This window comes from Heterodontus francisci, unplaced genomic scaffold (assembly GCF_036365525.1).
Source record: "Heterodontus francisci isolate sHetFra1 unplaced genomic scaffold, sHetFra1.hap1 HAP1_SCAFFOLD_1014, whole genome shotgun sequence".
Lineage (NCBI taxonomy): Eukaryota > Metazoa > Chordata > Chondrichthyes > Heterodontiformes > Heterodontidae > Heterodontus > Heterodontus francisci.
This window is the reverse complement of record NW_027140780.1, coordinates 84701-106444: the sequence shown is the minus strand read 5'-3', so window position 1 is coordinate 106444 and position 21744 is coordinate 84701. Positions and strand designations below refer to the sequence as shown.

The 21744-nt window shown below is 54.4% G+C and overlaps 4 non-coding genes and 4 pseudogenes across 4 annotated transcripts; all 8 read left to right on the top strand.

The window, feature by feature from the left end:
• The first annotated feature begins 8523 nt into the window (after positions 1 to 8523).
• Positions 8524 to 8702, top strand: LOC137361025 (U2 spliceosomal RNA; annotated as a pseudogene).
• Positions 8703 to 9082: 380 nt separating this feature from the next.
• Positions 9083 to 9285, top strand: LOC137361066 (U2 spliceosomal RNA; annotated as a pseudogene).
• A 543-nt stretch (positions 9286 to 9828) lies between these two features.
• On the top strand, positions 9829 to 10009 carry LOC137361029 (U2 spliceosomal RNA; annotated as a pseudogene).
• A 380-nt stretch (positions 10010 to 10389) lies between these two features.
• LOC137361064 (U2 spliceosomal RNA) lies at positions 10390 to 10498 on the top strand (annotated as a pseudogene).
• Positions 10499 to 15698: 5200 nt separating this feature from the next.
• On the top strand, positions 15699 to 15891 carry LOC137361015 (U2 spliceosomal RNA). The gene has a single exon (XR_010972044.1). It is a non-coding gene; the product is annotated as a U2 spliceosomal RNA (small nuclear RNA).
• Positions 15892 to 16279: 388 nt separating this feature from the next.
• LOC137361001 (U2 spliceosomal RNA) lies at positions 16280 to 16470 on the top strand. The gene has a single exon (XR_010972032.1). It is a non-coding gene; the product is annotated as a U2 spliceosomal RNA (small nuclear RNA).
• Positions 16471 to 16856: 386 nt separating this feature from the next.
• LOC137361112 (U2 spliceosomal RNA) lies at positions 16857 to 17047 on the top strand. The gene has a single exon (XR_010972093.1). It is a non-coding gene; the product is annotated as a U2 spliceosomal RNA (small nuclear RNA).
• A 386-nt stretch (positions 17048 to 17433) lies between these two features.
• LOC137361110 (U2 spliceosomal RNA) lies at positions 17434 to 17624 on the top strand. The gene has a single exon (XR_010972092.1). It is a non-coding gene; the product is annotated as a U2 spliceosomal RNA (small nuclear RNA).
• Positions 17625 to 21744: the final 4120 nt, after the last annotated feature.

Below are 21744 nucleotides of genomic sequence, written 5' to 3'. Positions count from 1 at the left end.
AGGACAACCCAATCCTCTCTGCCTACAAGACCCCCCCGATGTCACCCGAGCGGCACAAACCCTGCAGGAAAAATCAGGAGGGGTTTCTGAGCCCAACCAACGTGAAACTGCTTGCGCATACGATGGGTATGCAGGAACATCCCGAAGGGGAAGGACTGGGACTAGCGAGGACAAATGGTATGGGAAGCAACAACTAATTTTTAGTAAAAAATGGGTGTAAGAATTGCTTCCATTAATGTGCGTAGCATTAAATCGACTACGCGATGTGTTTCAACCTTGGATTACCTTGCCAAGGTCAAAGCTGACCTACTGTTTCTGCAGGAGTGTGGAATACCACACCTCAGCACCTACAGGCAGTGGTCGCGATGGTGGTCCCACGGGCCATCGATCTGGTCGGGGGGTAATGACTGCCGTTCCTCCGGCCTGGGTATTCTGCTGCGGGGAGGTAACTTCACCATCTCCGAAGTTAAGGAGGTGGTGGGCGGCCGCCTCCTCGTAGCAGACGTGATGTACAACAACGCTCCGCTCCGGTTGATCAACGTGTACGCCCCAGTACAACGCAGCGAGCGGCTGACCGTCTTCCAGCAGCTCCCACTGCTGCTGGCGACGTCCAGGCCGGTCATCCTAGGCGGTGACTTCAACTGCATCATCGATGCGGCTGGACGATCCGGCAGTGACGACAGAAAACTGGACGCTACGTCCAGATTCCTCATAGAAACAGTTAAGGATGCCAAACTGCACGACGTCTTCAGCAAACCTGCAGACGGAGCGCAGCGCAGATACACATGGTCAAGATCGGACGGGTCTGCCCGTTCCAGGATTGACTTCCTGTTTGTTTCCCGTGCTGTCACGGTCGGATCCACCGACGTCAAGCCGGTGTTCTTCTCCGACCACTGCCTCTTACTGGCCGACTGTCACTTACAGGACGACCAGCGGGTTGGCAGAGGGACGTGGAAGCTCAATGCGACACTGCTGACCCCAGAGAACGTTGAGGAACTCAAAAGGGATTACAAAGGTTGGAGGACCGTGAAACCCCTCTTTGAGTCTCCAGTTCACTGGTGGGAAGCGATAAAGGAGAACATCAAGAGGTTCTTCATCCACAAAGGTGTTCAGAAGGCGAGAGAGAGACAGAGGGAACTGTCCCGACTCCAGAAAATTATGCAAAATCTACTCCGGTTGCAGTCAATGGGGGTCGAGGTCAAGGAGGACCTCCAAGAGGTGAAGAGCCAGCAGGCCTCGCTCTTTGCCAAGGAGGCCTCCAAGATCATCTTCCGGTCCAGAGTCCGCTCCATCGAGCAGGATGAGACGTGCTCGCGTTACTTCTTCCAAAAGGTACACAGAGAGAGCTCTGTTATCAGCAGCCTGAAGGAAGAAGATGGCTCGGTAACGTCTTCGCAGTCCGACATACTAAGGATCAGCAAATCCTTTTATGCTGGGCTGTATGACGCGAAGCCCACAGACAGCAGAGCCTCCCAGTCCTTCCTGTCATCTATCACAGAGGTCTTAGATGACAGCAGGAGGGAGGGACTGGACAAGCCGCTAACTCTGGACGAGCTGACAAAGGCCGTCGAGTCTTTCGAGGCGAGTAAAACTCCCGGGAGCGACGGCTTACCGGTCGAGTTGTACTCGGCCCTGTGGGACTGGGTCGGCCCGGACCTGCTGGAAGTATACGAGAGTATGCTCCTGGCCGGTAGCATGTCAGAATCCATGAGAAAAGGCATCATCACCCTCATTTACAAGCAGAAGGGGGAGAGGGTAGAAATCAGAAATTGGCGGCCCATCTCACTGCTTAATGTTGATTACAAGATTCTGTCCAAAGTCATAGCCAGTCGAGTCAAGTCTGCTCTGGAGCTGGTGATTCACCCCGATCAGACCTGTACTGTACCCGGCAGGAAGATCTCTGATAGCCTCGCGCTACTCAGGGATACGATCGCCTACGTACGGGACAGGAGGGTGGACACCTGCCTCATCAGCCTGGACCAGGAGAAGGCTTTTGACAGGATATCGCACACCTACATGATGGACGTGCTTTCCAAAATGGGGTTTGGGGAGGGAATCTGCAATTGGATCCAACTGCTCTACACAAACATCAGTAGCGCAGTCTCAATCAACGGGTGGGAATCTGAAAGTTTCCCGATCAAATCTGGAGTCAGACAGGGCTGTCCTCTTTCCCCGGTCTTGTTTGTTTGCTGTATTGAACCCTTTGCTGAGTCTATTAGGAAGGATGCGAGCATAAGAGGGGTGACAATCCCAGGCAGCGGAGGCACTCAGGTCAAAACCTCCCTGTACATGGATGACGTCGCCGTCTTCTGCTCGGATCCGCTGTCCGTGCGCAGACTGATGAGCATCTGCGACCAGTTCGAACTGGCCTCGGGAGCCAAAGTTAACCACGGCAAGAGCGAGGCCATGTTCTTTGGGAACTGGGCTGACCGATCCTTTGTCCCCTTCACCGTCAGGTCAGATTACCTGAAGGTGCTGGGGATATGGTTCGGAAGTGCCGGGGCGTGCACCAAAACATGGGAGGAGCGAGTAGCCAAGGTACGACAAAAGTTGGGCATGTGGGGGCAGCGATCTCTCTCCATTGTGGGTAAGAACCTGGTCATCAGGTGCGAGGCGCTCACGTTGTTGCTCTACGTGGCGCAGGTCTGGCCCATACCCCACTCCTGCGCCGTGGCAGTCACCCGAGCCATTTTCCGCTTCGTCTGGGGATCTAAAATGGACCGGGTCCGGAGGGACACGATGTTCAAATCTCTGGACATGGGCGGGAAAAATGTACCCAACGTGGCCCTCATCCTGATGACCACCTTCGTGTGCGGCTGCATCAAGCTATGTGTAGATCCCCAGTACGCAAACTCCAAGTGTCACTACGTGCTGAGGTTCTATTTGTCCCCGGTGTTGCGAAGGATGGGCCTGGTCACATTGCCGCGGAACGCACCATGCAGTTGGGCGGCGCCGTACCACCTATCCTTCGTGGAGCAGTTTCTGCGGAAAAACACCTTTGACCACCGGTCCATCAGGCAGTGGTCTGCACGGAATGTCCTCAAGGCCCTACGGGAAAAGGAAACGGTGGATCCTGTCGGATGGTTCCCCGAGCAGACCGTCAAAGTCATTTGGCGGAATGCCTCATCACCAGAACTTTCAAACAAGCACCAAGACGTAGCTTGGCTGGTGGTGAGAAGGGCCCTCCCCGTCAGATCCTTCATGCACACCCGAAGTCTCGCCCCCTCCGCACAGTGCCCCCGCGTTGGCTGTGGTGGGGAAGAGACGGTCGCCCACCTCCTCCTGGAATGTGCCTTTGCAAAGCAGGTGTGGAAAGAGATGCAGTGGTTTTTGTCAAGGTTCATCCCAAGCAGCTCTGTAACACAGGAGTCTGTGCTCTACGGGCTGTTCCCAGGGACGCACACCGAGACAAACATCAACTGCTGCTGGAGGGCTATCAATTCGGTGAAAGACGCCCTTTGGTCTGCCCGAAACTTGCTGGTCTTCCAGCGCAAAGAGTTGTCCACCGCCGAATGTTGCAGACTGGCACATTCCAAGGTCCAGGACTACGTGCTGAGGGACGCACTAAAGCTAGGGGCAGCCGCAGCAAAGGCTCAATGGGGAAAGACCACAGTGTAAGGTTCCCCCACCAAGCTGGACTGAGGGGCTGGATCCATGGGAAACACCTCGAACTGTATCGTTAATATTTTCATTTGCTGTAAATGTAAAACTGTAATTGGCATGACAATAGTGAAATGGAAGGGTTGTGAAGAAACTCATGATAGTATTGAAAGAAACTGATCTCTTTTGCAATGTTTGTATTTTTTCGTGCTGTTTGGAAACTGTTTGCAATGTAATTTTTACAGATTTTTATGAATAAAGTATATTTTGGGAAAAAAAAAAAAAAAAAAAAAAAAAAAAACCTGTGGCAAATCTGGTCACATGGCAGCCAACTGCAGCACGGTTGTTTGCAAGAACTGCAAGGAGGAAGGCCATCAGACCAAGGACTGTAAGCAGACTAAGTGTTGCAACTTGTGCGGTGCGGCAGGCCATCTCTACAAGACCTGTCCCAAACGTTGTCAAAGCTATGCTCAGGCGGCAAGGTCCAAGGAATGGCCGGGCGAAGGTTCGACGAAGGCGTCCGCTGTTCGAAAGGAGACCAGCAACCTTCTCCGCAGTGAGGAACTTCAACCTGAGAAGGAAGGGGAGGCGGCTGAAACCAACGACCCAGCACCTACCCAGCGCCCGGAAACCCCTCCCCCACAGACAGAATCAATGGAGGAGGAGGCAGCAGATGGACAAACAGGTCAGTGGCAAGTGGTCCAGAGGAGAACCACAAAGAAAAAACATCCCAAAGCCACCACCCAAACCAGTGGCAAGAGGAGGCTCTCTTCTGAATCAGACTGCAACAACTCCTCTTCACTGGACGGGGAAATGCTGGAACGACAGCCCCTTCAAAAGAGGCGGCAGAACTCCGAGATGGATGATAAAGCATCCCAGCCCCCGGGCACTGGAAGCTGTGATGGGCCCAGCGTGCCCCAACCCCAATGCCCCACACGTAACGACGTGGCCAACGCATCTCAGCTCCAGGACACCGGGAGCAAAGACACGTCTGGCGCACCTGAGCTCCGGGAGACCGGGAGCTGTGATGTTTTCGAGGAGGAACAGATGGAAGCAGCTGAGGACAACCCAATCCTCTCTGCCTACAAGACCCCCCCGATGTCACCCGAGCGGCACAAACCCTGCATGAAAAATCAGGAGGGGTTTCTGAGCCCAACCAACGTGAAACTGCTTGCGCATACGATGGGTATGCAGGAACATCCCGAAGGGGAAGGACTGGGACTAGCGAGGACAAATGGTATGGGAAGCAACAACTAATTTTTAGTAAAAAATGGGTGTAAGAATTGCTTCCATTAATGTGCGTAGCATTAAATCGACTACGCGATGTGTTTCAACCTTGGATTACCTTGCCAAGGTCAAAGCTGACCTACTGTTTCTGCAGGAGTGTGGAATACCACACCTCAGCACCTACAGGCAGTGGTCGCGATGGTGGTCCCACGGGCCATCGATCTGGTCGGGGGGTAATGACTGCCGTTCCTCCGGCCTGGGTATTCTGCTGCGGGGAGGTAACTTCACCATCTCCGAAGTTAAGGAGGTGGTGGGCGGCCGCCTCCTCGTAGCAGACGTGATGTACAACAACGCTCCGCTCCGGTTGATCAACGTGTACGCCCCGGTACAACGCAGCGAGCGGCTGACCGTCTTCCAGCAGCTCCCACTGCTGCTGGCGACGTCCAGGCCGGTCATCCTAGGCGGTGACTTCAACTGCATCATCGATGCGGCTGGACGATCCGGCAGTGACGACAGCAAACTGGACGCTACGTCCAGATTCCTCATAGAAACAGTTAAGGATGCCAAACTGCACGACGTCTTCAGCAAACCTGCAGACGGAGCGCAGCGCAGATACACATGGTCAAGATCGGACGGGTCTGCCCGTTCCAGGATTGACTTCCTGTTTGTGTCCCGTGCTGTCACGGTCGGATCCACCGACGTCAAGCCGGTGTTCTTCTCCGACCACTGCCTCTTACTGGCCGACTGTCACTTACAGGACGACCAGCGGGTTGGCAGAGGGACGTGGAAGCTCAATGCGACACTGCTGACCCCAGAGAACGTTGAGGAACTCAAAAGGGATTACAAAGGTTGGAGGACCGTGAAACCCCTCTTTGAGTCTCCAGTTCACTGGTGGGAAGCGATTAAGGAGAACATCAAGAGGTTCTTCATCCACAAAGGTGTTCAGAAGGCGAGAGAGAGACAGAGGGAACTGTCCCGACTCCAGAAAATTATGCAAAATCTACTCCGGTTGCAGTCAATGGGGGTCGAGGTCAAGGAGGACCTCCAAGAGGTGAAGAGCCAGCAGGCCTCGCTCTTTGCCAAGGAGGCCTCCAAGATCATCTTCCGGTCCAGAGTCCGCTCCATCGAGCAGGATGAGACGTGCTCGCGTTACTTCTTCCAAAAGGTACACAGAGAGAGCTCTGTTATCAGCAGCCTGAAGGAAGAAGATGGCTCGGTAACGTCTTCGCAGTCCGACATACTAAGGATCAGCAAATCCTTTTATGCTGGGCTGTATGACGCGAAGCCCACAGACAGCAGAGCCTCCCAGTCCTTCCTGTCATCTATCACAGAGGTCTTAGATGACAGCAGGAGGGAGGGACTGGACAAGCCGCTAACTCTGGACGAGCTGACAAAGGCCGTCGAGTCTTTCGAGGCGAGTAAAACTCCCGGGAGCGACGGCTTACCGGTCGAGTTGTACTCGGCCCTGTGGGACTGGGTCGGCCCGGACCTGCTGGAAGTATACGAGAGTATGCTCCTGGCCGGTAGCATGTCAGAATCCATGAGAAAAGGCATCATCACCCTCATTTACAAGCAGAAGGGGGAGAGGGTAGAAATCAGAAATTGGCGGCCCATCTCACTGCTTAATGTTGATTACAAGATTCTGTCCAAAGTCATAGCCAGTCGAGTCAAGTCTGCTCTGGAGCTGGTGATTCACCCCGATCAGACCTGTACTGTACCCGGCAGGAAGATCTCTGATAGCCTCGCGCTACTCAGGGATACGATCGCCTACGTACGGGACAGGAGGGTGGACACCTGCCTCATCAGCCTGGACCAGGAGAAGGCTTTTGACAGGATATCGCACACCTACATGATGGACGTGCTTTCCAAAATGGGGTTTGGGGAGGGAATCTGCAATTGGATCCAACTGCTCTACACAAACATCAGTAGCGCAGTCTCAATCAACGGGTGGGAATCTGAAAGTTTCCCGATCAAATCTGGAGTCAGACAGGGCTGTCCTCTTTCCCCGGTCTTGTTTGTTTGCTGTATTGAACCCTTTGCTGAGTCTATTAGGAAGGATGCGAGCATAAGAGGGGTGACAATCCCAGGCAGCGGAGGCACTCAGGTCAAAACCTCCCTGTACATGGATGACGTCGCCGTCTTCTGCTCGGATCCGCTGTCCGTGCGCAGACTGATGAGCATCTGCGACCAGTTCGAACTGGCCTCGGGAGCCAAAGTTAACCACGGCAAGAGCGAGGCCATGTTCTTTGGCAACTGGGCTGACCGATCCTTTGTCCCCTTCACCGTCAGGTCAGATTACCTGAAGGTGCTGGGGATATGGTTCGGAAGGGCCGGGGCGTGCACCAAAACATGGGAGGAGCGAGTAGCCAAGGTACGACAAAAGTTGGACATGTGGGGGCAGCGATCTCTCTCCATTGTGGGTAAGAACCTGGTCATCAGGTGCGAGGCGCTCACGTTGTTGCTCTACGTGGCGCAGGTCTGGCCCATACCCCACTCCTGCGCCGTGGCAGTCACCCGAGCCATTTTCCGCTTCGTCTGGGGATCTAAAATGGACCGGGTCCGGAGGGACACGATGTTCAAATCTCTGGACATGGGCGGGAAAAATGTACCCAACGTGGCCCTCATCCTGATGACCACCTTCGTGTGCGGCTGCATCAAGCTATGTGTAGATCCCCAGTACGCAAACTCCAAGTGTCACTACGTGCTGAGGTTCTATCTGTCCCCGGTGTTGCGAAGGATGGGCCTGGTCACATTGCCGCGGAACGCTCCGTGCAGTTGGGCGGCGCCGTACCACCTATCCTTCGTGGAGCAGTTTCTGCGGAAAAACACCTTTGACCACCGGTCCATCAGGCAGTGGTCTGCACGGAATGTCCTCAAGGCCCTACGGGAAAAGGAAACGGTGGATCCTGTCGGATGGTTCCCCGAGCAGACCGTCAAAGTCATTTGGCGGAATGCCTCATCACCAGAACTTTCAAACAAGCACCAAGACGTAGCTTGGCTGGTGGTGAGAAGGGCCCTCCCCGTCAGATCCTTCATGCACACCCGAAGTCTCGCCCCCTCCGCACAGTGCCCCCGCGTTGGCTGTGGTGGGGAAGAGACGGTCGCCCACCTCCTCCTGGAATGTGCCTTTGCAAAGCAGGTGTGGAAAGAGATGCAGTGGTTTTTGTCAAGGTTCATCCCAAGCAGCTCTGTAACACAGGAGTCTGTGCTCTACGGGCTGTTCCCAGGGACGCACACCGAGACAAACATCAACTGCTGCTGGAGGACTATCAATTCGGTGAAAGACGCCCTTTGGTCTGCCCGAAACTTGCTGGTCTTCCAGCGCAAAGAGTTGTCCACCGCCGAATGTTGCAGACTGGCACATTCCAAGGTCCAGGACTACGTGCTGAGGGACGCACTAAAGCTTGGGGCAGCCGCAGCAAAGGCTCAATGGGGAAAGACCACAGTGTAAGGTTCCCCCACCAAGCTGGACTGAGGGGCTGGATCCATGGGAAACCCCTCGAACTGTATCGTTAATATTCTGAATTGCTGTAAATGTAAAACTGTAATTGACATGACAATTGTGAAACGGAAGGGTTGGGAAGAAACTCATGACAGTATTGAAGGAAACTGATCTCCCTTGCAATGTTTGTATTTTTTGGTGCTGTTTGGAAACTGTTTGGCAATGTAATTTTTACAGATTTTTATGAATAAAGTATATTTTGGAAATAAAAAAAAAAAAATCTGTTCTTATCAGTTTAATATCTGATACGTCCCCTATCTGGGGACCAAATATTAAATTGATTTTTGGGACAGGGAGATGGAGCAGGGGCTTGCCCCGTCCACTCCATGCATCCACCTGGTATTGCAGTGTTTCCAGGAGCGGTGCAGCTTCCCCCCTCCATGGGGGCGAGACCCCTGCTGAAAAATAGAATTCGCAATAGTGACGGCGCTGCTGACTTTGCTGCAGTTTTCCGTGGGCGCTACGCTGCCCCCTGTTGGATTGCCCCGCAGTTGCAGGCCGCCCTTTGCTGCCTAGCGCGCGTGGTTGTCGTTATTCCTGCGCAATGCCTCGCGCAGAAGCGCAAGGAATGGCTGCGCGTGGCATGCACGCGTGCTTTCCTTTCTGCTTGCAAGGCCCGGCAACAAAAGGAGCTCTGGCTCAAAGACCGCCTGCCGTCGCCTCTTTCGCCCGAGGCTCGCCCACCCGGCGGCTACTTTGACGTAGAGGCCGCACGCCGGGCCTGACGCACGCAGCAAACGCAGTTTTAGGGGCATCGCTTCTCGGCCTTTTGGCTAAGATCAAGTGTAGTATCTGTTCTTATCAGTTTAATGAAGGGCCCTCCCCGTCAGATCCTTCATGCACACCCGAAGTCTCGGCCCCTCCGCACAGTGCCCCCGCGTTGGCTGTGGTGGGGAAGAGACGGTCGCCCACCTCCTCCTGGAATGTGCCTTTGCAAAGCAGGTGTGGAAAGAGATGCAGTGGTTTTTGTCAAGGTTCATCCCAAGCAGCTCTGTAACACAGGAGTCTGTGCTCTACGGGCTGTTCCCAGGGACGCACACCGAGACAAACATCAACTGCTGCTGGAGGGCTATCAATTCGGTGAAAGACGCCCTTTGGTCTGCCCGAAACTTGCTGGTCTTCCAGCGCAAAGAGTTGTCCACCACCGAATGTTGCAGACTGGCACATTCCAAGGTCCAGGACTACGTGCTGAGGGACGCACTAAAGCTTGGGGCAGCCGCAGCAAAGGCTCAATGGGGAAAGACCACAGTGTAAGGTTCCCCCACCAAGCTGGACTGAGGGGCTGGAACCATGGGAAGCCCCTCGAACTGTATCGTTAATATTCTCAATTGCTGTAAATGTAAAACTGTAATTGACATGACAATTGTGAAACGGAAGGGTTGGGAAGAAACTCATGACATTATTGAAAGAAACTGATCTCTTTTGCAATGTTTGTATTTTTTCGTGCTGGTTGGAAACTGTTTGGCAATGTAATTTTTACAGATTTTTATGAATAAAGTATATTTTGGAAATAAAAAAAAAAAAAAATCTGTTCTTATCAGTTTAATATCTGATACGTCCCCTATCTGGGGACCAAATATTAAATTGATTTTTGGGACAGGGAGATGGAGCAGGGGCTTGCCCCGTCCACTCCATGCATCCACCTGGTATTGCAGTGTTTCCAGGAGCGGTGCAGCTTCCCCCCTCCATGGGGGCGAGACCCCTGCTGAAAAATAGAATTCGCAATAGTGACGGCGCTGCTGACTTTGCTGCAGTTTTCCGTGGGCGCTACGCTGCCCCCTGTTGGATTGCCCCGCAGTTGCAGGCCGCCCTTTGCTGCCCAGCGCGCGCGGTTGTCTTTGTTCCTGCGCAATGCCTCGCGCAGAAGCGCGAGGCATGGCTGCGCGTGGCATGCACGCGTGCTTTCCTTTCTGCTTGCAAGGCCCGGCAACAAAAGGAGCTCTGGCTCAAAGACCGCCCGCCGTCGCCTCTTTCGCCCGAGGCTCGCCCACCCGGCGGCTACTTTGACGTAGAGGCCGCACGCCGGGCCTGACGCGCGCAGCAAACGCAGTTTTAGGGCCATCGCTTCTCGGCCTTTTGGCTAAGATCAAGTGTAGTATCTGTTTTTATCAGTGTTTATTTGATTGAGAAGAGACCATGATCATTGCCTTTTGATCCTGGGGAAGCTTTGAGTGAAATGGCTATAACCAATTTTCGAGCTTCGGGCCAGTGAGTGCGCAACACCGTTCGGGTGGTCGTGAAGGACAAGGAAGGAGATGCACCGGTCGATCGCACCTTTTTCATCAAGAAAATTCTCTTCGATTGCTGCGGATTTCAAGCGACGGACGTCTTCTGCCTGCAGGATTTCCCCAGCAGTGGATACTTCGACGTGACGTTCCGGAACGTGGCGGGATGCATCAAGTTCCTGAAGGCGTTCAAGGAGAAAGGGGACCGGGCTCCACTGTCGATCCTCACAGCGGAGCCGCTCTTCACGCTTCCGTCACAACGGGACCGGGTGGTGACGATTCACCTCTACAACCCCCATGTTCCGGTGGTGGATGTACTCACCTTTCTCGCCAGGTACGTCGAGGTGGCCGGCAGCAGCACTGATGTCAAGGACCCCTTTGGGATCTGGACCAGCAAGCGGCAGGTCAAGGTGACCTTGAAGGTAGATCCCAGTGGAGCCATCATCCACCCTCCCTCCAGCTTCGCTATCGGGGGAAGTCGAGGCTTCTTGGTCTACGCTGGGCAGCCCAGAGTTTGTCGCACCTGTGGCAAATCTGGTCACATGGCAGCCAACTGCAGCACGGTTGTTTGCAAGAACTGCAAGGAGGAAGGCCATCAGACCAAGGACTGTAAGCAGACTAAGTGTTGCAACTTGTGCGGTGCGGCAGGCCATCTCTACAAGACCTGCCCCAAACGTTGTCTCAGCTATGCTCAGGCGGCAAGGTCCAAGGAATGGCCGGGCGAAGGTTCGACGAAGGCGTCCGCTGTTCGAAAGGAGACCAGCAACCATCTCCGCAGTGAGGAACTTCAACCTGAGAAGGAAGGGGAGGCGGCTGAAACCAACGACCCAGCACCTACCCAGCGCCCGGAAACCCCTCCTCCACAGACAGAATCAATGGAGGAGGAGGCAGCAGATGGACAAACAGGTCAGTGGCAAGTGGTCCAGAGGAAAACCACAAAGAAAAAACATCCCAAAGCCACCACCCAAACCAGTGGCAAGAGGAGGCTTTCTTCTGAATCAGACTGCAACAACTCCTCTTCACTGGACGGGGAAATGCTGGAACGACAGCCCCTTCAAAAGAGGCGGCAGAACTCCGAGATGGATGATCAAGCATCCCAGCCCCCGGGCACTGGAAGCTGTGATGGGCCCGGCGTGCCCCAACCCCAATTCCCCACACGTAACGACGTGGCCAACGCATCTCAGCTCCGGGACACCGGGAGCAAAGACACGTCTGGCGCACCTGAGCTCCGGGAGACCGGGAGCTGTGATGTTTTCGAGGAGGAACAGATGGAAGCAGCTGAGGACAACCCAATCCTCTCTGCCTACAAGACCCCCCCGATGTCACCCGAGCGGCACAAACCCTGCAGGAAAAATCAGGAGGGGTTTCTGAGCCCAACCAACGTGAAACTGCTTGCGCATACGATGGGTATGCAGGAACATCCCGAAGGGGAAGGACTGGGACTAGCGAGGACAAATGGTATGGGAAGCAACAACTAATTTTTAGTAAAAAATGGGTGTAAGAATTGCTTCCATTAATGTGCGTAGCATTAAATCGACTACGCGATGTGTTTCAACCTTGGATTACCTTGCCAAGGTCAAAGCTGACCTACTGTTTCTGCAGGAGTGTGGAATACCACACCTCAGCACCTACAGGCAGTGGTCGCGATGGTGGTCCCACGGGCCATCGATCTGGTCGGGGGGTAATGACTGCCGTTCCTCCGGCCTGGGTATTCTGCTGCGGGGAGGTAACTTCACCATCTCCGAAGTTAAGGAGGTGGTGGGCGGCCGCCTCCTCGTAGCAGACGTGATGTACAACAACGCTCCGCTCCGGTTGATCAACGTGTACGCCCCGGTACAACGCAGCGAGCGGCTGACCGTCTTCCAGCAGCTCCCACTGCTGCTGGCGACGTCCAGGCCGGTCATCCTAGGCGGTGACTTCAACTGCATCATCGATGCGGCTGGACGATCCGGCAGTGACGACAGAAAACTGGACGCTACGTCCAGATTCCTCATAGAAACAGTTAAGGATGCCAAACTGCACGACGTCTTCAGCAAACCTGCAGACGGAGCGCAGCACAGATACACATGGTCAAGATCGGACGGGTCTGCCCGTTCCAGGATTGACTTCCTGTTTGTTTCCCGTGCTGTCACGGTCGGATCCACCGACGTCAAGCCGGTGTTCTTCTCCGACCACTGCCTCTTACTGGCCGACTGTCACTTACAGGACGACCAGCGGGTTGGCAGAGGGACGTGGAAGCTCAATGCGACACTGCTGACCCCAGAGAACGTTGAGGAACTCAAAAGGGATTACAAAGGTTGGAGGACCGTGAAACCCCTCTTTGAGTCTCCAGTTCACTGGTGGGAAGCGATAAAGGAGAACATCAAGAGGTTCTTCATCCACAAAGGTGTTCAGAAGGCGAGAGAAAGACAGAGGGAACTGTCCCGACTCCAGAAAATTATGCAAAATCTACTCCGGTTGCAGTCAATGGGGGTCGAGGTCAAGGAGGACCTCCAAGAGGTGAAGAGCCAGCAGGCCTCGCTCTTTGCCAAGGAGGCCTCCAAGATCATCTTCCGGTCCAGAGTCCGCTCCATCGAGCAGGATGAGACGTGCTCGCGTTACTTCTTCCAAAAGGTACACAGAGAGAGCTCTGTTATCAGCAGCCTGAAGGAAGAAGATGGCTCGGTAACGTCTTCGCAGTCCGACATACTAAGGATCAGCAAATCCTTTTATGCTGGGCTGTATGACGCGAAGCCCACAGACAGCAGAGCCTCCCAGTCCTTCCTGTCATCTATCACAGAGGTCTTAGATGACAGCAGGAGGGAGGGACTGGACAAGCCGCTAACTCTGGACGAGCTGACAAAGGCCGTCGAGTCTTTCGAGGCGAGTAAAACTCCCGGGAGCGACGGCTTACCGGTCGAGTTGTACTCGGCCCTGTGGGACTGGGTCGGCCCGGACCTGCTGGAAGTATACGAGGGTATGCTCCTGGCCGGTAGCATGTCAGAATCCATGAGAAAAGGCATCATCACCCTCATTTACAAGCAGAAGGGGGAGAGGGTAGAAATCAGAAATTGGCGGCCCATCTCACTGCTTAATGTTGATTACAAGATTCTGTCCAAAGTCATAGCCAGTCGAGTCAAGTCTGCTCTGGAGCTGGTGATTCACCCCGATCAGACCTGTACTGTACCCGGCAGGAAGATCTCTGATAGCCTCGCGCTACTCAGGGATACGATCGCCTACGTACGGGACAGGAGGGTGGACACCTGCCTCATCAGCCTGGACCAGGAGAAGGCTTTTGACAGGATATCGCACACCTACATGATGGACGTGCTTTCCAAAATGGGGTTTGGGGAGGGAATCTGCAATTGGATCCAACTGCTCTACACAAACATCAGTAGCGCAGTGTCAATCAACGGGTGGGAATCTGAAAGTTTCCCGATCAAATCTGGAGTCAGACAGGGCTGTCCTCTTTCCCCGGTCTTGTTTGTTTGCTGTATTGAACCCTTTGCTGAGTCTATTAGGAAGGATGCGAGCATAAGAGGGGTGACAATCCCAGGCAGCGGAGGCACTCAGGTCAAAACCTCCCTGTACATGGATGACGTCGCCGTCTTCTGCTCGGATCCGCTGTCCGTGCGCAGACTGATGAGCATCTGCGACCAGTTCGAACTGGCCTCGGGAGCCAAAGTTAACCACGGCAAGAGCGAGGCCATGTTCTTTGGGAACTGGGCTGACCGATCCTTTGTCCCCTTCACCGTCAGGTCAGATTACCTGAAGGTGCTGGGGATATGGTTCGGAAGGGCCGGGGCGTGCACCAAAACATGGGAGGAGCGAGTAGCCAAGGTACGACAAAAGTTGGGCATGTGGGGGCAGCGGTCTCTCTCCATTGTGGGTAAGAACCTGGTCATCAGGTGCGAGGCGCTCACGTTGTTGCTCTACGTGGCGCAGGTCTGGCCCATACCCCACTCCTGCGCCGTGGCAGTCACCCGAGCCATTTTCCGCTTCGTCTGGGGATCTAAAATGGACCGGGTCCGGAGGGACACGATGTTCAAATCTCTGGACAAGGGCGGGAAAAATGTACCCAACGTGGCCCTCATCCTGATGACCACCTTCGTGTGCGGCTGCATCAAGCTATGTGTCGATCCCCAGTACGCAAACTCCAAGTGTCACTACGTGCTGAGGTTCTATCTGTCCCCGGTGTTGCGAAGGATGGGCCTGGTCACATTGCCGCGGAACGCTCCGTGCAGTTGGGCGGCGCCGTACCACCTATCCTTCGTGGAGCAGTTTCTGCGGAAAAACACCTTTGACCACCGGTCCATCAGGCAGTGGTCTGCACGGAATGTCCTCAAGGCCCTACGGGAAAAGGAAACGGTGGATCCTGTCGGATGGTTCCCCGAGCAGACCGTCAAAGTCATTTGGCGGAATGCCTCATCACCAGAACTTTCAAACAAGCACCAAGACGTAGCTTGGCTGGTGGTGAGAAGGGCCCTCCCCGTCAGATCCTTCATGCACACCCGAAGTCTCGCCCCCTCCGCACAGTGCCCCCGCGTTGGCTGTGGTGGGGAAGAGACGGTCGCCCACCTCCTCCTGGAATGTGCCTTTGCAAAGCAGGTGTGGAAAGAGATGCAGTGGTTTTTGTCAAGGTTCATCCCAAGCAGCTCTGTAACACAGGAGTCTGTGCTCTACGGGCTGTTCCCAGGGACGCACACCGAGACAAACATCAACTGCTGCTGGAGGGCTATCAATTCGGTGAAAGACGCCCTTTGGTCTGCCCGAAACTTGCTGGTCTTCCAGCGCAAAGAGTTGTCCACCACCGAATGTTGCAGACTGGCACATTCCAAGGTCCAGGACTACGTGCTGAGGGACGCACTAAAGCTTGGGGCAGCCGCAGCAAAGGCTCAATGGGGAAAGACCACAGTGTAATGTTCCCCCACCAAGCTGGACTGAGGGGCTGGAACCATGGGAAGCCCCTCGAACTGTATCGTTAATATTCTGAATTGCTGTAAATGTAAAACTGTAATTGACATGACAATTGTGAAACGGAAGGGTTGGGAAGAAACTCATGACATTATTGAAAGAAACTCATCTCTTTTGCAATGTTTGTATTTTTTCGTGCTGGTTGGAAACTGTTTGGCAATGTAATTTTTACAGATTTTTATGAATAAAGTATATTTTGGAAAAAAAAAAAAAAAAAAAAAAAAAAAAGTATCTGTTCTTATCAGTTTAATATCTGATACGTCCCCTATCTGGGGACCAAATATTAAATTGATTTTTGGGACAGGGAGATGGAGCAGGGGCTTGCCCCGTCCACTCCATGCATCCACCTGGTATTGCAGTGTTTCCAGGAGCGGTGCAGCTTCCCCCCTCCATGGGGGCGAGACCCCTGCTGAAAAATAGAATTCGCAATAGTGACGGCGCTGCTACTCATCTGACTTTGCTGCAGTTTTCCCTGGGTGCTATGCTGCCCCCTGTTGGATTGCCCCGCAGTTGCAGGCCGCCCTTTGCTGCCCAGCGCGCGCGGTTGTCTTTTTTCCTGCGCAATGCCTCGCGCAGAAGCGCGAGGAATGGCTGCGCGTGGCATGCACGCGTGCTTTCCTTTCTGCTTGCAAGGCCCGGCAACAAAAGGAGCTCTGGCTCAAAGACCGCCCGCCGTCGCCTCTTTCGCCCTAGGCTCGCCCACCCGGCGGCTACTTTGAGGTAGAGGCCACACGCCGGGCCTGACGCGCGCAGCAAACGCAGTTTTACGGCCATCGCTTCTCGGCCTTTTGGCTAAGATCAAGTGTAGTATCTGTTCTTATCAGTTTAATATCTGATACGTCCTCTATCTGGGGACCAAATATTAAATTGATTTTTGGGACAGGGAGATGGAACAGGGGCTTGCCCCGTCCACTCCATGCATCCACCAGGTATTGCAGTGTTTCCAGGAGCGGTGCAGCTACCCCCTTCCATGGGGGCGAGACCCCTGCTGAAAAATAGAATTCGCAATAGTGACGGCGCTGCTGCTCGGCTGACTTTGCTGCAGTTTTCCGTGGGCGCTACGCTGCCCCCTGTTGGATTGCCCCGCAGTTGCATGCCGCCCTTTGCTGCCCAGCGCGCGCGTGTCTTTTTTCCTGCGCAATGCCTCGCGCAGAAGCGCAAGGAATGGCTGCGCGTGGCATGCACGCGTGCTTTCCTTTCTGCTTGCAAGGCCCGGCAACAAAAGGAGCTCTGGCTCAAAGACCGCCCGCCGTCGCCTCTTTCGCCCTAGGCTCGCCCACCCGGCGGCTACTTTGAGGTAGAGGCCGCACGCCGGGCCTGACGCGCGCAGCAAACGCAGTTTTACGGCCATCGCTTCTCGGCCTTTTGGCTAAGATCAAGTGTAGTATCTGTTCTTATCAGTTTAATATCTGATACGTCCCCTATCTGGGGACCAAATATTAAATTGATTTTTGGGACAGGGAGATGGAACAGGGGCTTGCCCCGTCCACTCCATGCATCCACCTGGTATTGCAGTGTTTCCAGGAGCGGTGCAGCTTCCCCCCTCCATGGGGGCGAGACCCCTGCTGAAAAATAGAATTCGCAATAGTGACGGCGCTGCTGCTCGGCTGACTTTGCTGCAGTTTTCCGTGGGCGCTACGCTGCCCCCTGTTGGATTGCCCCGCAGTTGCAGGCCGCCCTTTGCTGCCCAGCGCGCGCGTGTCTTTTTTTCTGCGCAATGCCTCGTGAAGAAGCGCAAGGAATGGCTGCGCGTGGCATGCACGCGTGCTTTCCTTTCTGCTTGCAAGGCCCGGCAACAAAAGGAGCTCTGGCTCAAAGACCGCCCGCCGTCGCCTCTTTCGTCCTAAGCTCGCCCACCCGGCGGCTACTTTGAGGTAGAGGCCGCACGCCGGGCCTGACGCGCGCAGCGAACGCAGTTTTACGGCCATCGCTTCTCGGCCTTTTGGCTAAGATCAAGTGTAGTATCTGTTCTTATCAGTTTAATATCTGATACGTCCCCTATCTGGGGACCAAATATTAAATTGATTTTTGGGACAGGGAGATGGAACAGGGGCTTGCCCCGTCCACTCCATGCATCCACCTGGTATTGCAGTGTTTCCAGGAGCGGTGCAGCTTCCCCCCTCCATGGGTGCGAGACCCCTGCTGAAAAATAGAATTCGCAATAGTGACGGCGCTGCTGCTCGGCTGACTTTGCTGCAGTTTTCCGTGGGCGCTACGCTGCCCCCTGTTGGATTGCCCCGCAGTTGCAGGCCGCCCTTTGCTGCCCAGCGCGCGCGTGTCTTTTTTCCTGCGCAATGCCTCGCGCAGAAGCGCAAGGAATGGCTGCGCGTGGCATGCACGCGTGATTTCCTTTCTGCTTGCAAGGCCCGGCAACAAAAGGAGCTCTGGCTCAAAGACCGCCCGCCGTCGCCTCTTTCGCCCTAGGCTCGCCCACCCGGCGGCTACTTTGAGGTAGAGGCCGCACGCCGGGCCTGACGCGCGCAGCGAACGCAGTTTTATGGCCATCGCTTCTCGGCCTTTTGGCTAAGATCAAGTGTAGTTAACGTCTTCGCAGTCCGACATACTAAGGATCAGCAAATCCTTTTATGCTGGGCTGTATGACGCGAAGCCCACAGACAGCAGAGCCTCCCAGTCCTTCCTGTCATCTATCACAGAGGTCTTAGATGACAGCAGGAGGGAGGGACTGGACAAGCCGCTAACTCTGGACGAGCTGACAAAGGCCGTCGAGTCTTTCGAGGCGAGTAAAACTCCCGGGAGCGACGGCTTACCGGTCGAGTTGTACTCGGCCCTGTGGGACTGGGTCGGCCCGGACCTGCTGGAAGTATACGAGAGTATGCTCCTGGCCGGTAGCATGTCAGAATCCATGAGAAAAGGCATCATCACCCTCATTTACAAGCAGAAGGGGGAGAGGGTAGAAATCAGAAATTGGCGGCCCATCTCACTGCTTAATGTTGATTACAAGATTCTGTCCAAAGTCATAGCCAGTCGAGTCAAGTCTGCTCTGGAGCTGGTGATTCACCCCGATCAGACCTGTACTGTACCCGGCAGGAAGATCTCTGATAGCCTCGCGCTACTCAGGGATACGATCGCCTACGTACGGGACAGGAGGGTGGACACCTGCCTCATCAGCCTGGACCAGGAGAAGGCTTTTGACAGGATATCGCACACCTACATGATGGACGTGCTTTCCAAAATGGGGTTTGGGGAGGGAATCTGCAATTGGATCCAACTGCTCTACACAAACATCAGTAGCGCAGTGTCAATCAACGGGTGGGAATCTGAAAGTTTCCCGATCAAATCTGGAGTCAGACAGGGCTGTCCTCTGTCCCCGGTCTTGTTTGTTTGCTGTATTGAACCCTTTGCTGAGTCTATTAGGAAGGATGCGAGCATAAGAGGGGTGACAATCCCAGGCAGCGGAGGCACTCAGGTCAAAACCTCCCTGTACATGGATGACGTCGCCGTCTTCTGCTCGGATCCGCTGTCCGTGCGCAGACTGATGAGCATCTGCGACCAGTTCGAACTGGCCTCGGGAGCCAAAGTTAACCACGGCAAGAGCGAGGCCATGTTCTTTGGGAACTGGGCTGACCGATCCTTTGTCCCCTTCACCGTCAGGTCAGATTACCTGAAGGTGCTGGGGATATGGTTCGGAAGGGCCGGGGCGTGCACCAAAACATGGGAGGAGCGAGTAGCCAAGGTACGACAAAAGTTGGGCATGTGGGGGCAGCGATCTCTCTCCATTGTGGGTAAGAACCTGGTCATCAGGTGCGAGGCGCTCACGTTGTTGCTCTACGTGGCGCAGGTCTGGCCCATACCCCACTCCTGCGCCGTGGCAGTCACCCGAGCCATTTTCCGCTTCGTCTGGGGATCTAAAATGGACCGGGTCCGGAGGGACACGATGTTCAAATCTCTGGACATGGGCGGGAAAAATGTACCCAACGTGGCCCTCATCCTGATGACCACCTTCGTGTGCGGCTGCATCAAGCTATGTGTAGATCCCCAGTACGCAAACTCCAAGTGTCACTACGTGCTGAGTTTCTATCTGTCCCCGGTGTTGCGAAGGATGGGCCTGGTCACATTGCCGCGGAACGCTCCGTGCAGTTGGGCGGCGCCGTACCACCTATCCTTCGTGGAGCAGTTTCTGCGGAAAAACACCTTTGACCACCGGTCCATCAGGCAGTGGTCTGCACGGAATGTCCTCAAGGCCCTACGGGAAAAGGAAACGGTGGATCCTGTCGGATGGTTCCCCGAGCAGACCGTCAAAGTCATTTGGCGGAATGCCTCATCACCAGAACTTTCAAACAAGCACCAAGACGTAGCTTGGCTGGTGGTGAGAAGGGCCCTCCCCGTCAGATCCTTCATGCACACCCGAAGTCTCGCCCCCTCCGCACAGTGCCCCCGCGTTGGCTGTGGTGGGGAAGAGACGGTCGCCCACCTCCTCCTGGAATGTGCCTTTGCAAAGCAGGTGTGGAAAGAGATGCAGTGGTTTTTGTCAAGGTTCATCCCAAGCAGCTCTGTAACACAGGAGTCTGTGCTCTACGGGCTGTTCCCAGGGACGCACACCGAGACAAACATCAACTGCTGCTGGAGGACTATCAATTCGGTGAAAGACGCCCTTTGGTCTGCCCGAAACTTGCTGGTCTTCCAGCGCAAAGAGTTGTCCACCGCCGAATGTTGCAGACTGGCACATTCCAAGGTCCAGGACTACGTGCTGAGGGACGCACTAAAGCTTGGGGCAGCCGCAGCAAAGGCTCAATGGGAAAAGACCACAGTGTAAGGTTCCCCCACCAAGCTGGACTGAGGGGCTGGATCCATGGGAAACCCCTCGAACTGTATCGTTAATATTCTGAATTGCTGTAAATGTAAAACTGTAATTGACATGACAATTGTGAAACGGAAGGGTTGGGAAGAAACTCATGACAGTATTGAAGGAAACTGATCTCCCTTGCAATGTTTGTATTTTTTGGTGCTGTTTGGAAACTGTTTGGCAATGTAATTTTTACAGATTTTTATGAATAAAGTATATTTTGGAAATAAAAAAAAAAAAAAAAAAAAAAATCTGTTCTTATCACTGCTTATTTGATTGAGAAGAGACCATGATCATTGCCTTTTGATCCTGGGGAAGCTTTGAGTAAAATGGCTATAACCAATTTTCGAGCTTCGGGCCAGGGAGTGCGCAACACCGTTCGGGTGGTCGTGAAGGACAAGGAAGGAGATGCACCGGTTGATCGCACCTTCTTCATCAAGAAAATTCTCTTCGATTGCTGCGGATTTCAAGCGACGGATGTCTTCTGCCTGCAGGATTTCCCCAGCAGTGGATACTTCGACGTGACGTTCCGGAACGTGGCGGGATGCATCAAGTTCCTGAAGGCGTTCAAGGAGAAAGGGGACCAGGCTCCACTGTCGATCCTCACAGCGGAGCCGCTCTTCACGCTTCCATCGCAACGGGACCGGGTGGTGACGATTCACCTCTACAACCCCCATGTTCCGGTGGTGGATGTACTCACCTTTCTCGCCAGGTACGTCGAGGTGGCCGGCAGCAGCACTGATGTCAAGGACCCCTTTGGGATCTGGACCAGCAAGCGGCAGGTCAAGGTGACCTTGAAGGTAGATCCCAGTGGAGCCATCATCCACCCTCCCTCCAGCTTCGCTATCGGGGGAAGTCGAGGCTTCTTGGTCTACGCTGGGCAGCCCAGAGTTTGTCGCACCTGTGGCAAATCTGGTCACATGGCAGCCAACTGCAGCACGGTTGTTTGCAAGAACTGCAAGGAGGAAGGCCATCAGACCAAGGACTGTAAGCAGACTAAGTGTTGCAACTTGTGCGGTGCGGCAGGCCATCTCTACAAGACCTGCCCCAAACGTTGTCTCAGCTATGCTCAGGCGGCAAGGTCCAAGGAATGGCAGGGCGAAGGTTCGACGAAGGCGTCCGCTGTTCGAAAGGAGACCAGCAACCTTCTCCGCAGTGAGGAACTTCAACCTGAGAAGGAAGGGGAGGCGGCTGAAACCAACGACCCAGCACCTACCCAGCGCCCGGAAACCCCTCCTCCACAGACAGAATCAATGGAGGAGGAGGCAGCAGATGGACAAACAGGTCAGTGGCAAGTGGTCCAGAGGAAAACCACAAAGAAAAAACATCCCAAAGCCACCACCCAAACCAGTGGCAAGAGGAGGCTTTCTTCTGAATCAGACTGCAACAACTCCTCTTCACTGGACGGGGAAATGCTGGAACGACAGCCCCTT